This window comes from Lipotes vexillifer, unplaced genomic scaffold (assembly GCF_000442215.2).
Source record: "Lipotes vexillifer unplaced genomic scaffold, Lipotes_vexillifer_v1.1 scaffold462, whole genome shotgun sequence".
NCBI classification, from domain to species: domain Eukaryota; kingdom Metazoa; phylum Chordata; class Mammalia; order Artiodactyla; family Lipotidae; genus Lipotes; species Lipotes vexillifer.
This window is the reverse complement of record NW_006770402.1, coordinates 250,915-265,828: the sequence shown is the minus strand read 5'-3', so window position 1 is coordinate 265,828 and position 14,914 is coordinate 250,915.

Below are 14,914 nucleotides of genomic sequence, written 5' to 3'. Positions count from 1 at the left end.
AAAGATTTAAACATAAGATATGAAACTATAAAACTTTTACAGAAAACATAGGAGAAAATTTTCATGACATTGGTGTTAGCAGGGATTTCTTAAATATTACAATGAAAGCATAAGCAACAACAGCAAAAATGGACAAGTTAGACTACATCAAACTAAAAAGCTCTGCATAACAAGGAAACCATATACAGAGTGAAAAAAAACTATAAAATAGAAGAAAATATTTATAATTGTATATATGATAAGGGGTTAGTATCTAAAGCATGTTTCATTTAGGCAGCATATAGTTGAGTCCTGGTTTATTGTCCAGTCTGAAAATCTCTCCCTCATAATTGGTGTGCTTAGACCATTTGCATTTTACCTTTTGGTTATTATTTATGTGATTAATTTTAAATGTACTATCTACATCTTGTTTACTACCTTTCCAATCTACTTTTACTTTTTCATCCTTTTCTCTATTTTTTGAATTAATTAATTTGTTATTCCATTTTATTTCCTTTTTTTGACTTACTAATTATACTGTTTTGTTATTTTAGAGGTTTCTTCAGAGGATATATATATATATACAAGAGAGATTTTATATATGTAGGAAAATATGTATATACATATATATAAAATCTTTATGTATACAGGCATACTTTGTCCTATTGCACTTTTCTTTATTGCACTTCACAGTTGGGTTTTTTACAAATTGAAACTTTGTGGCAACCGTGCATCAAGCAAGTCTATCAGCACCATTTTTCCAACAGAATTTTCTCACTTCGAGCCTTGGTGTCACATTTTGGTAATTCTCACAATATTTTAAACTTTTATTGTTATTGTATTTGTTACGGTGATCTGTGATCAGTGATCTTTGATGTTACTATTGCAAAAAGATTACAACTCACAGAAGACTGAGTTGATGGTTAACATTTTTTTAGGAATAAAGTACTTTTTAATTAAGGTATATACATTGCTTTTTTAGACATAATGCTATTACTCACTTAATAGACTACAGTACCGTATAAATACTCAAAGGGAAAACTCTCCAGATTCCTGTAATTTTCTCTGTGCTCTTCCCTTCTATCTGTAGTCTTTCCTGTGGACAATAGCTATCTTATTCTTTCTGTAATCTCAGCTTTGTCTCTATAATTCAGGGAATACATTGGAGTCTGTCTGATTTCTTGCTCTTTGGACCGCACCTGTAAACCATCTACATCTATAAGTTTTAATGTTCACAGAGCTCATCTTATTTTCTCATCTCTCAGGGATCACTAAACATACCTAAAGTCCAGTGACTTTAAAACCATTGTTTCATGTTTCTGTGTTTTTGTTGTTTAAGCAGGAAGGTAAATCTGATCCTTGTTACTCTATCTTGAACAGAAGTAGAGCTACTACCCATAGGTTTTTGACCTTTGTCATTTTCAAAATCAGAATGTATTGGAAACAATGGCATTTTTCTTATTTCCTCAGCGTTCAACTGTTTTCTGTTCTAACTCATTTGTAACCATGAGTTACATTTCTGGAGGACATGTTTAACCTCAAAAGTGATTGCTCAGCCCTTAAGTTAACAGGCTATTTTCCAGATATATCATTTTCATTTTTAATTACTATCAATGCTATTGCAATGGCAACACCATCCACCTCATTAGGCATGTCAGTAAGCTAGGTGTCAGCATTGACATCTCCTTTTCATCATCCTTATTCATTTATTACCAAGTTCAGTCAATTTACATCATAAATTTTTCTAAAATCTTTAACTCCTATCAATATCCACAACCAAAATCTACCACCATCTGTAGGCTGATGTATTGCAATCATTTGATAATTGGCCTCTTCTCATCCACTCTTAGACTCTTTTCAGCTGTTTTCTTTCTCAGGCTGTGGTCAGGGCAACTTTCTGACACAAATATTTGATCATATTAACACTTTATTTTAAACACATTATTGACTTCTCTTGCTTTTAGGAAAATTATTAAGATCCTTAATAAGCCCTATAAAACCCCTGTTTTAAAGCTAATTTAATTTTAACTTTAGTATAAAGACTCAGTTCCTTAACATGATGTATTTCTCCTTAACACTAATCACAACTGTAAGTTTTTACATTACTTTGTATGATTATTTGATTGATATTTACCTCCCCCACAGGCTTATAAACAAAGTATTTGCTTATTTTCAAATTCCCACAACTTCGTACAGTGCTTGACACATTTTAGCAATAAATAGATGTGTTGATTTAATCATACAACTTAGTTATTACATTAATGCAATTATAAATATATGTAATATTATTATAATAAAACTATTTTGAATATTTTAAAGGCATTATGCTAAATAATTTACATAAAGCATCTCATTTGGTACTTAAATTCACCCACTGAGCTGTTATTTAAACTATATATAAAGAGGAAAAAGGTTCAGAGATATTAAGAAACTTGCTCAGTGTCAAACAGCCACTAGAAAGCAGAATGGAATTTAAATGAAGATTTGTCCAACTCAAATATACACCATCTCCAACACTATAATATATTGTTTATTTCTCCTCTATAAAATCTGAATAAACTGACAACCAGCTTTTATAAATAAAAATCTTTGCCACAGATTTGTAGCTCAACTATGGGCAAAGTTCTTTTTTTTTTTTTTTTTTGAATTTTATTTTTTTATAGAGCAGATTCTTATAAGTCATCAATTTGATACACATCAGTGTATACGTGTCAGTCCCAATCACCCAATTCATCACACCACCACTCCCATCACCCCTTGGCTTTCCCCCCTTGATGTCCTTACATTTGTTCTCTACATCTGTGTCTCAATTTTTGCCCTGCAAACCAGTTCATCTGTAACAATTTTCTAGGTTCCATGTATATGCGTTAATATACGATATTTGTTTTTCTCTTTCTGACTTACTTCACTCTGTATGACAGTCTCTAGATCCACCCACGTCTCAACAAGTGACCCAATATCATTCCTTTTAATGGCTGAGTAATATTCCATTGTATATATGTACCACATCTTCTTTATGCATTCATCTGTCGATGGGCATTTAGGTGGCTTCCATGACCTGGATATTATAAATAGTGCTGCAGTGAACATTGGGTGCATGTGTCTTTTTGAATTATGGTTTTCTCTGGGTATATGCCCAGTAGTGGGATTGCTGGATCATACGGTAATTCTATTCTTAGTTTTTCAAGGAACCTCCATACTGTTCTCCATAGTGGCTGTATCAATTTACATTCCCACCAACAGTGCAAGAGGGTTTCCTTTTCTCCACACCCTCTCCAGCATTTGTTGTTTGTAGATTTTCTGATGATGCCCATTCTAACTGGTATGAGGGGACACCTCATTGTAGTTTTGACTTGCATTTCTCTAATAATTAGTGATGTTGAGCAACTTTTCATGTGATTCTTGGCCATCTGTATGTCTTCTTTGGAGAAATGTCTATTTAGGTCTTCTGTCCATTTTTGGATTGGGTTCTTTGTTTTTTTAATATTAAGCTGCATGAGCTGTTTATATATTTTGGAGATTAATCCTTTGTCCATTGATTCGCTTGCAAATATTTTCTCCCATTCTGACGGTTGTCTTTTCGTCTTGTTTATGGTTTCCTTTGCTGTGCAAAAGCTTTGAAGTTTCATTAGGTCCTATTTGTTTATTTTTGTTTTTATTTCCATTACTCTAGGAGGTGGATCAAAAACGATCTTTCTGTGATTTATGTCAGAGTGTTCTTCCTATGTTTTCCTCTAAGAGTTTTATAGTATCCAGTCTTACGTTTAGGTCTCTAATCCCTTTTGAGTTTATTTTTGTGTATGGTGTTAGGGAGTGTTCTAATTTCATTCTTTTACATGTAGCTGTCCAGTTTTCCCTGCACCACTTATTAAAGAGGCTGTCTTTTCTCCATTGTATATTCTTGCCTCCTTTGTCATAGATTAGTTGACCATAGGTGCGTGAGTTTATCTCTGGGCTTTCTATCTTGTTCCATTGATCTATGTCTCTGTTTTTTGCCAGTACCATATTGTCTTGATTACTGTAGCTTTGTAGTATAGTCTGAAGTCAGGGAGTCTGATTCCTCCAGCTCCATTTTTTTCCCTCAAGACTGCTTTGGCTATTCGGGATCTTTTGTGTCCCCATACAAATTTTAAGATTTTTTGTTCTAGTTCTGTAAAAAATGCCATTGGTAATTTGATAGAGATTGCATTGAATCTGTAGATTGCTTTGGGTAGTATAGTCATTTTCACAATATTGATTCTTCCAATCCAAGAACATGGTATATCTCTCCATCTGTTGGTATCATCTTTAATTTCTTTCATCAGTGTCTTATAGTTTTCTGCATACAGGTCTATTGTCTCCCTAGGTAGTTTTATTCCTAGGTATTTAATTCTTTTTGTTGCAAGGGTAAATGGGACTGTTTCCTTAATTTCTCTTTCAGATTTTTCATCATTAGTGTATAGGAATGCAAGAGATTTCTGTGCATTAATTTTGTATCCTGCAAATTTACCAAATTCATTGATTAGCTCTAGTAGTTTTCTGGTGGCATATTGAGGGTTCTCTATATGTAGTATCATGTCATCTGCAAACAGTGACAGTTTTACTTCTTCTTTTCCAATTTGTAATCCTTTTATTTCTTTTTCTTTTGTGATTGCCGTCATTAGGACTTCCAAAACTATGTTGAATAATAGTGGTGAGAGTGGACATCCTTGTCTTTTTCCTGATCTTAGAGGAAATGCTTTCAGTTTTTCACCATTGAGAATGATGTTTGCTGTGGTTTGTCGTATATGGCCTTTATCATGTTGAGGTACGTTCCCTCTATGCCCACTTTCTGGAGGGTTTTTATCATAAACGGGTGTTGAATTTTGTCAAAAGCTTTTTCTGCATCTATTGAGATGATCATATGGTTTATATTCTTCAACTTGTTAATATGGTGTATCACATTGATTGATTTGCATATATTGAAGAATTTTTGCATCCCTGGCATGAATCCCACTTGATCATGCTGTATGATCCTTTTAATGTGTTGTTGGTTTCTGTTTGCTAGTATTTTGTTGAGGATTCTTGCATCTATATTCATCAGTGATATTGGTCTGTAATTTTCTTTTTTTGTAGTATCTTTGTCTGGTTTTGGTATCAGGGTGATGGTGGCCTTATAGAATGAGTTTGGGAGTGTTCCTTCCTCCACAATTTTTTGGACGAGTTTGAGAAGAATTGGTGTTAGCTCTTCTCTAAATGTTTGATAGAATTCACCTGTGAAGCCATCTGGTCCTGGACTTTTGTTTGTTGGAAGATTTTTGATCACAGTTTCAATTTCATTACTTGTGAATGGTCTGTTCATATTTTCTATCTCTTTCTGCTTCAGTCTTGGAAGATTAAACCTTTCTAAGAATTTGTCCATTTCTTCCAGGTTGTTCATTTTATTGGCATAGAGTTGCTTTTAGTAGTCTCTTAGGATGCTTTGTATTTTTGCGGTGTCTGTTGTAACTTCTTTTTCATTTCTAATTTTGTTGATTTGAGTCCTCTCCCTCTTTTTCTTGATGAGTCTGGCTGATGGTTTATCAATTTTGTTTATCTTCTCAAAGAACCAGGTTTTAGTTTTATTGATCTTTGCTATTGTTTTCTTTGTTTCTATTTCATTTATTTCTGCTCTGATCTTTATGATTTCTTCCCTTCTGCTAACTTTGAGTTTTGTGTGTTCTTCTTTCTCTAGTTTCTTTAGGTGTAAGGTTAGATGTTTTTATTTGAGATTTTTCTTGCTTCTTGATGTAGGCTTGTATAGCTATAAACTTCCCTCGTAGAACTGCTTTTGCTGCATCCCATAGGTTTTGGATCATTGTGTTTTCATTGTCATTTGTCTGTATGTATTTTTTGATTTCCCCTTTGATTTCTACAGTGATCTCTTGGTTATTTAGTAACGTATTGTTTAGCCTCCATATGTTTGTGTTTCTTACTTTTTTTTCCCTGTAATTCATTTCTAATCTCATAGCATTGTGGTCAGAAAAGATGCTTGATAGGAATTCAGTTTTCTTACATTTACTGAGGCTTGATTTGTGACCCAAGATGTGATCTATCCTGGAGAATGTTCCGTGTACACTTGAGAAGAAACTCTAATCTTCTGTTTTTGGATGGAATGTCCTATAAATATCAATTAAATCTATCTGGTCTATTGTGTCATTTAAAGCTTTTGTTTCCTTATTTATTTTCGTTTTGGATGATCTGTCCATTGGTGTAAGTGAGGTGTTAAAGTCCCCCACTATTATTGTGTTACTGTTGATTTCCTGTCTTATGGCTGTTAGCAGTTGCCTTATGTATTGTCGTGCTCCTATGCTGGTTGCATATATATTTATAATTGTTATATCTTCTTCTTTGATTGATCCCTTGATCATTATGTAGTGTCCTTCCTTGTCTCTCACAACATTCTTTATTTTAAAGTCTATTTTCTGTGATATGAGTATTGCTACTCCAGCTTTCTTTTGGTTTTCATTTTCATCGAATATCTTTTTCCATCCCCTCCCTTTCACTCTGTATGTGTCCCTAGGTCTGAAGTGGGTCTCTTGTAGGCAGCATGCATATGGGTCTTGTTTTTGTATCCATTCAGCAAGCCTGTGTCTTTTGGTTGCAGCATTTAATCCATTCACGTTTAAGGTAATTGTTGATATGTATGTTCCTATGAGCATTTTCTTAATTGTTTTGGGTTTGTTTTTGTAGGGCCTTTTCTTCTCTTGTGTTTCCCACTTAGAGAAGTTCCTTTATCATTGTTGTAGTGCTGGTTTTGTGGTGCTGAATTCTCTTAGCTGTTGCTTGTCTGTAAAGCTTTTGATTTCTTCATCAAATCTGAATGAGTTCCTTGCCTGTTAGAGTAATCTTGAATGTAGGTTCTTCCCTTTGATCCCTTTAAGTATATCATGCCACTCCCTTCTGGCTTGTAGAGTTTTTGCTGAGAAATCAGCTGTTAACCTTATGGGAGTTCCCTTGTATGTTATTTCTCATTTTTCCCTTCCTGCTTTCAATAATGTTTCTTGTCTTTAATTTTTTCCAGTTTGATTGCTATGTGTCTTGGCGTGTTTCTCCTTGGGTTTATCCTCTATGGGACTCTCTGCGTTTCCTGGACTTGGGTGATTATTTCCTTTCCCGTGTTAGGGAAGTTTTCGATTATAATGTCTTCAAATATTTTCTCTGGTCCTTCTCTCTCTCTTCTCCTTTTGGGACCCATATAATGAGAATGTTGTTACGTTTAATGTTGTCCCAGAGGTCTCTTAGGCTGTCTTCATTTATTTTCATTCTTTTTAGTTTATTCTCTTCTGCAACAGTGAATTCCACCATTCTGTCTTCCAGATCACTTATCCGTTCTTCTGCCTCAGTTATTCTGCTATTGATTCATTCTAGTATAGTTTTCATTTCATTTATTGTATTGTTCATCTCTGTTTGTTTGTTCTTTAATTCTTCTAAGTCTTTGTTAAACATTTCTTGCATCCTCTCATCTTTGCCTCCGTTCTTTTTCCGAGGTCCTTGATTGTCTTCACTGTCATTATTCTGAATTCTTTTTCTGGGAGTTTGCCTATCTTCAGTTCATTTAGTTGTTTTTCTGGGGTTTTATCTTGTTCCTTCCTCTGGCACATAGCCCTCTGCCTTTTCATCTTGTCTTTCTGTGAATATGATTTTTGTTCCACAGGCTGCAGGCTTGTAGTTCTTCTTGCTTCTCCTGTGTTCCCTCTGGTGGATGAGGCTATCTAGGAGTCTTATGCAAGTTTCCTGATGGGAGACACTGGTTGTGGGTAGAGCTGACTGTTGCCCTGGTGGGCAGAGCTCAGTAAAACTTTAATCCGTTTTACTGCTGATGGGTGTGGCTGGGTACCCTCCCTGTTGGTTGTTTGGCCTTAGGCAACCCAACACTGGAGCCTACCTGGGCTCTTTTGTGGGGCTAATGGCAGACTGTGAGAGGGCTCACGCCAGCCAAGGAGTACTTCCCGGGACTTCTGCTGCCAGTGTCCTTGTCCCCATAGTGAGCCACAGCCACCCCCCACCTCTGCAAGAGACCCTCCAACACTAGCAGGTAGGTCTGGTTCAGTCTCCTCTGGGGTCACTGCTCCTTCTCCTGGGTCCCGAAGCACACACTACTTTGTGTGTGCCCTCCAAGAGTGGAGTCTCTGTTTCCCCCAGTCCTGCCAAAGTCCTGCAGTCAGATCCCACTAGGCTTCAGAGTCTGATTGTCTAGGAATTCCTCCTCCCATTGCTGGACCCCCAGGTTGGGAAGCCTGATGTGGGGCTCAGAACCTTCACTCCAGTGGGTGGACTTCTGTGGTATAAGTGTTCTCCAGTCTGTGAGTCACCCACCCAGCAGTTATGTGATTTGATTTTACTGTGATTGCACCCCTCCTACTGTCTCATTGTGGCTTCTCCTTTGTCTTTGGATGTGGGGTATCTTTTTTGGTGAGTTCCAGTGTCTTGCTGTCGATGATTGTCCAGCAGCTAGTTGTGATTCTGGTGTTCTCGCAAGAGGGAGTGAGAGCATGTCTTCTATGCTGCCATCTTGGTTCCGATCTGTCCAAAGTTTTAAACGTACACTTTCCTTCTGGCTGTTAGGAATTGTATGTTAAGAAGTCCAAGACTGGACTTCAGAAGAAGCTGAATCAGGCACTCTCTGCCCCTCAATCAGAGTTTGGGACTAGAGCTATGTCCCAACCACCTTCTGCTACTACCTGGTTGTTAGCAGTGACAGTGGGCAAGTTGAACTATCTTAGGCAAAGTTCTCATGTGCACATATTCTGCTATCATTCTGTAAATTATAATCCACCCACTGAAAGATATTTAGAAATCATGTAATGTGACATTTCTGCCAGTTTTCCCAATGTACAACAAATTACAGTATAATAAGGGAATGATGAGAATGGGATACCTGCTTAAAAATTCAAGGCCTGCATCCAGCTATAAATATATGCAGACCTCCAGAATTTTAAATGTAAGAATTAAAAAGTGACTTGGAATCATTCATGGTCAACATAGTATAAGGAAAAGGGAAACTATGGGATGTGGTTCTTCTAGATGAGTCACTTATTAAATAAATAGCCTTTATATTAACAGAATATTACCTCTCCTCTTTCATTCACAAAGTTAGGTGTATCAAATGGTGAATAAAATAATCTTTAGGAAAATGTTCTATTGTTACTCTTGTGTTCTAATTTTTATTGTAATATACTTAGGGAAAATAAATCACAAACACAGAGTAGGGTCATTTGAGAAAAAGTTCTCTAAATGACTACATCTTATTTTACTAGTAAGAATTCTAGTGGTTTACATAAGTTCTTTCCTATTAATTTTTCTGATAAACTCAAAGATTTCTTTAACTTGCCCATAAAGTACTATACCTGCCAGGATGATCTGAATCTGGGTGTACTCTTGAAATCCAATTCTGTAACCTATGACTTCAGGAAATTAAGTGTTGTTTGTATCTTGTGGCTTGTTAGTGAACTTTGTTGCTAACACAGCCTGCTAAAACCATGGCAGTTTCTGGAGCTGAGGCTCTGACTGACTGCCTCTTCCTGCTCTTTCTCAGAGCAAACTCTATGATCACTGCCATTAATGCAGATCTTAGAGTATTATCCAGGCAGTAACAGGTTTGAGGTACCACTTAACTCTCCCCTCCTTTGGTCTCCTTCCAATACAGGACATGTAAACAAAGAAAATATTTAAATGGAAAACATTGTGTCAAAAATGTTTAAGAGGGCTTCTCTGGTGGCGCAGTGGGAGAGTCTGCTACAGGACATGTAAACAAAGAAAATATTTAAATGGAAAACATTGTGTCAAAAATGTTTAAGAGGGCTTCTCTGGTGGCGCAGTGGTTGAGAGTCTGCCTGCCGATGCAGGGGACACGGGTTCGTGCCCCGGGCCGGGAAGATCCCACATGCTGCGGAGCGGCTGGGCCCGTGAGCCATGGCCGCTGATCCTGCGCATCCGGAGCCTGTGCTCCGCAACAGGAGAGGCCACAACAGTGAGATGCCCACATACCGCAAAAAAAAAAAAAAAAAGGAAATAAAAATGTGCAAGATTCTGATTTCCCAGTAGAAAGATGTAGTATAATAAAAGCTAGATTAGAAAACATGGCTTTTAGTTGATATTAAAGTGAGGTCTCCTGCTTCTTACTCTAAAATAAAATTTGGATTCATTTTCTCAGGTGTGCCTATATATTATGAGATAAAACTAGCTCTGCTTGGCATACTCCAAGGCTGACCAGCTACATAGAAGACTACGTTACTTACCTTGCTTCAGAAGAAAAGTAAAGTACTTGGAATATAGCCAAATATGGCAAAATAGGCCAGGCCAGGTATGCTTTGCCATATAGAAGTAAACAACTTAAAAGTCGGTAAAAGGATCTGTTATGTATTAACTTCATTGACATTTCATGTATTAATAGGATTCTTGCACACTAGTGAAAGGGAACTGAGTCAGGCTTTCATCAATAACAGCAGCCCCCCATAATGGGGAGGGATGAATAAGATTAAAAGAAGTATTTCCCCCAAATCTTATGTATGGTCAGATGGTCATCTGTGGGCCAGGACTGCAATGTGTGGATATTGAAAGGAGCACAACCGTTTCTCCCTATACCATTACAGTGTTGATTACTTGAAGGTGTTTCTTCCCTCTAACTACATTTAGTCTGGAATATTTGATTGTAAAACTTCCTGGGGTGGGTAGGAGGCGGTGCTCAAAGTTTATAGCACTAGAGAAGTGATTTTTTGAATTCACACACAGAGAGCCATTACCCCTAAAGTGCAGGTAGTTGGGCTGTATTTGCTTCTAGAGTCAGTTAGTTATATGCAATGCCAGCAACACTCTATTTGACACCTTGAGATCCAGTGCTAAATTAAGAACAATGTAGTGCCTAGGCTATCCCATCTCCTAAATAACTGTACTAACTAGAGTACATTTATTTTTAAATGGTACATAAATCTGTCTTATAATCCATCTTGGGACTGGCGTGTGGGCACAGTGTGAGGTGGCGTGATTATTATCAAGGTCTTATACATTTGCCCTCAAGAGTAATCTCTACCTATCTTATGTTTGAATGATGAGATATATTGAAATGCTATTAGCAGCTAACACATTAAACACTGCGTTTTGTCAAACATTCTGTGAATGTGCTAGCATGCATTATCTCATTTAATCTTCACAACAAACGTAAGATCTCAAATATAATTCTTATCTTATGGATGGGCATGATGGTTAATTTTGCTGTCAACTTGACTGGGCTTCGGGATATCTAGAGAGCAGGTAAAATATTTGTGGGTGTGTCTGTGAGGGTGTTTCTGGAAGAGATTAGCTTTTGAATTGGTAGACTGAGGAAAGAAGACCACTCTCATCAATGCAGGTGGGCATCATCCAATTCACTGAGGACGTAAGTAGAACAAAAAGGCAGAGGAAGGATGAATTCGTTCTCTTGCTTGCACTAGGACACTCATATTCTCCTGACTTCAGACACTGGTGCGATTTTGGACTCAGACTGGGACTTACTATTGGCTCCCCTGTTTCTCAGGCCTTCAGGTTTGGACTGGAACTACACCACCAGCTTCCTTGGGCCTCCAGCTTGTAGACAAATCATGGGACTTCTCAGTCTCCATAATTGTATGAACTAGTCTCTTGCAATAAACATCTTTCTATATAATTCTATATATAGCCTATTGGTCCTGTTTCCCTGGAGAACCCTAATACAATGGGGTAACTAAAGCTTAGAGAAAGTAAACAATTTGGCCAAAATAATACACCTAATAAGCAATGGACCCAGAACTGAAACTGTAGATCCAAGGGCAACTGATAATATTTAGCTGCATCAGGAGCACTTATGCCTTAACTGGGCATGAATGAAACCAGTTCCACCTACCAGCAGTTTGTAATTCTAAATTCCTCATCAAATAAATTTTAAAAGGTCCTCTTATAGTTACAATATTATAAAATAATCATATATATATATATAACACATATAATTACGATATTATAAAATAATCATATATATATTATATATATATAATATATATATATAAAACACAGAGCTAATTGTAAATGTACGTATATTACTTTGGGCACTAAGTGATTATAGCTGGCAAGAAACTTGCTTTTTGTTTTTTCCCATTTAAAAACGTTGTGTTTCATTTTCCAAAAATAGAAGATTATACATGCTTGATTTTTTTTGCTTTAGACCTGGAACTGATTTTAAGGATGTGACAATTGGATCTCACAGCTTGAAATTTTCTGTGTCTAGCATTAGATATAAAGATTTTGAAGGGAATTTATTGCCCAAGAAAACTGTAATAAATGGGCTGTTGCAAACGATGCAAGGTGATATATTAGAGGGAGTAGTAACTTCTCTCATTGTAAAAGAAGAATTGGTGGAATATTACAATAGTATAGGTATTATTTTTATTTTCAATATTTTATTTGGGGTTTGAGTAACATCAGAATCCCTGATACATCAGACTACTTTTCCTTAAATGAAGTGTAGGTAAACACTAAGGGGCAAGTTTGGGTATCACATATAAAACAATAAACAAAATTGTCCTTCAAAGGTAGGTTTGACTGCTAGAGAGAACTGTCATAATGTGTCAAGAAGGAGAGAGCCCCCATCCTGAATGAGAAAGTTACTTGTCTATATGTTTGGCCACTCCAATAACTCACAAAACTAAATGTGGTTATACTGTACAACATTGATGAATGGCTAACTTATTATAAAAGCCTAAGAATTAACATAGAGTTAAGAAGTTCAAAGATTTAATAATGAGGTGGCTTCAATCATATGCCTTATTGAGTGCCAGGTATTATTCTAAGCACTATCTGAATTAATGCATGCAAAGCTCTGGTAGCACAAAGTCCACATATTTGCTAAAAATGTGACTAATCTACTAATGACTTTTTTGATACGAAAGTGTCTTTGCCAGGAGTGAACAAACTGAAATGGCTACATGCCAAGCTTATGGAGTTGAATAAAGGATGCAAGTTAATATTTAACAGAGAAAAGCACCAATGTTAAAGTCAGAGTTTCAATAGACAAAGACTGGAGCATAAACCTTAGTCTTTTTTTTCTTTTGCCTCCATTTTAGTAAATGTTCTGCTCTCAGACCCAGTGACTTATGAGTAAGGCTCATTTAGGACAACTTGTCTGGCTGGTGTGTCAAACTATTGTTGGAAGCCCAAAGAGTTATGGGAACTTAGACATCTCTGTCCCAGCTGGAGGAAATACCAGCTCTAAGGTGAATGCAATTACCCACATAATGAATAACAGATATTATTTCAAGAAACTAAACAGACACGACTGATGCAGCTTGAGACATCCTGTAGAGACCATGAATTAAGACATATGGGAACATATGTATATGTATAACTGATTCACTTTGTTATAAAGCAGAAACTAACACACCATTGTAAAGCAATTATACCCCAATAAAGATGTTTAAAAAAATATTCATTTAGAAATGCCGTTTCCACTAAGGGATGATCATTAAACCTGTCTGAGATAAGAATTGGCATTGGCAGGTTAACAACTGGATTCTTTAAAATTTTAAATTGCTGTTTTCACCACTAAATCTTTAAATATAAAAACTTCTTTCTTGTTAGTATAAATAATGTTATCCCTGAAGAATAACACCAGAGCAATGGTTCTATTTTTCCTTTTTGAGAATAAATTTGGAAAATTTTATTTGAGCCAAATTTGAGGATTGTAACCCTGGAAGAGCATTTCAGAAAGCTCTGAGAACTGTTTCGCCCGTTAGAAGTCAAGGCACAATTATATAAGTTTTTTGAGGTAGAGGGTTGGACATCAAATGACATATTATTGACAGTTTACATAATCCAGATCTAAGCATTATCGTGGTGGGTCATGTGACCCCTTAAAATATCAAGAGGAATGTTATCTTTTAAGGAGTTGTCTTGTTGATGCTAGGAAAGTGTTACTCTTTATGGTTGAGTAGACCCCGTTCCCTAAAAACCAAGTCCCCCTAAAACTGAGTTCCTCTCCCGAGTTTATGATTAACATCTCTATCCAGAACGATGGTTCCCTTTTCTTGTCCAACATCTATTCTCCTCAAGATTGAGGAGTATCAAAGAAAAGGGGAGATTGATACTGCACAGGGCCCTGTGGGGCTCCTGAGCACAAAGACTTTCTGTGTCTCCCATTTCTTTGATTAAAGGAAACAGCCTTCATTCAGCCTCTATGATCTTCCCTGGGTTCCAATGGGCAGATTCAAGCAGCTGTTAATTAGGGAAGGGAGGGGATGTGAGACCAGGGAGAAACAGTCAAGAGTAACCTTGGGGCAAGGTCCTGTTTCCCCATTAACAATACACAAAACAATATCTTTGAGCTGTTTTGCAGATGTTGAAACCCCCTCCGTGTGGGAGAAGTTAGGGATGGTATGCTGCCCCGAGTAATGGTTCTTAACCAAGGGCAGTTTCTCCCCCAAGGGATATCTGTCAAGGTCTGGAGACATTTTTGGTTGTCACAGCTGTGGAGTTGGTGCTACTAGCATATACTGGGTAGAGGATAGAGTTAGTGCTAAATACTCTACAGTGCACAGTGCAGCCCCTCCCACAAGAGCACTGTTCAGCCCAAAACACCAGTAGTACCTAGGTTGAGAAACCATGCACTAAAGTAAAATTTATAATATGTAAACGAGTCACTGCTGCTATGATCCATTTCATTTTTAACTATTTGTTGGCATCCTTTAGGTATATAATAGTTAACGTGGTAAAATAAGCTGCTTTGTAAACGTTTTGGAAATGTTTTATGTCAATTTATAAAACCCTCTCTCTCACTTTCTCCCTCTACACACACACTTATGTATATCAATACTGGGATTAATGTTTAAAAATTAATTGTATTTTCTATCAAGCCCATTAGATTATAAGCTCTTAAATGTTTGAGCCATCTTGTTTATATTCCCAAGTCCTAACAAAAGTCTTTTCTTTCCCT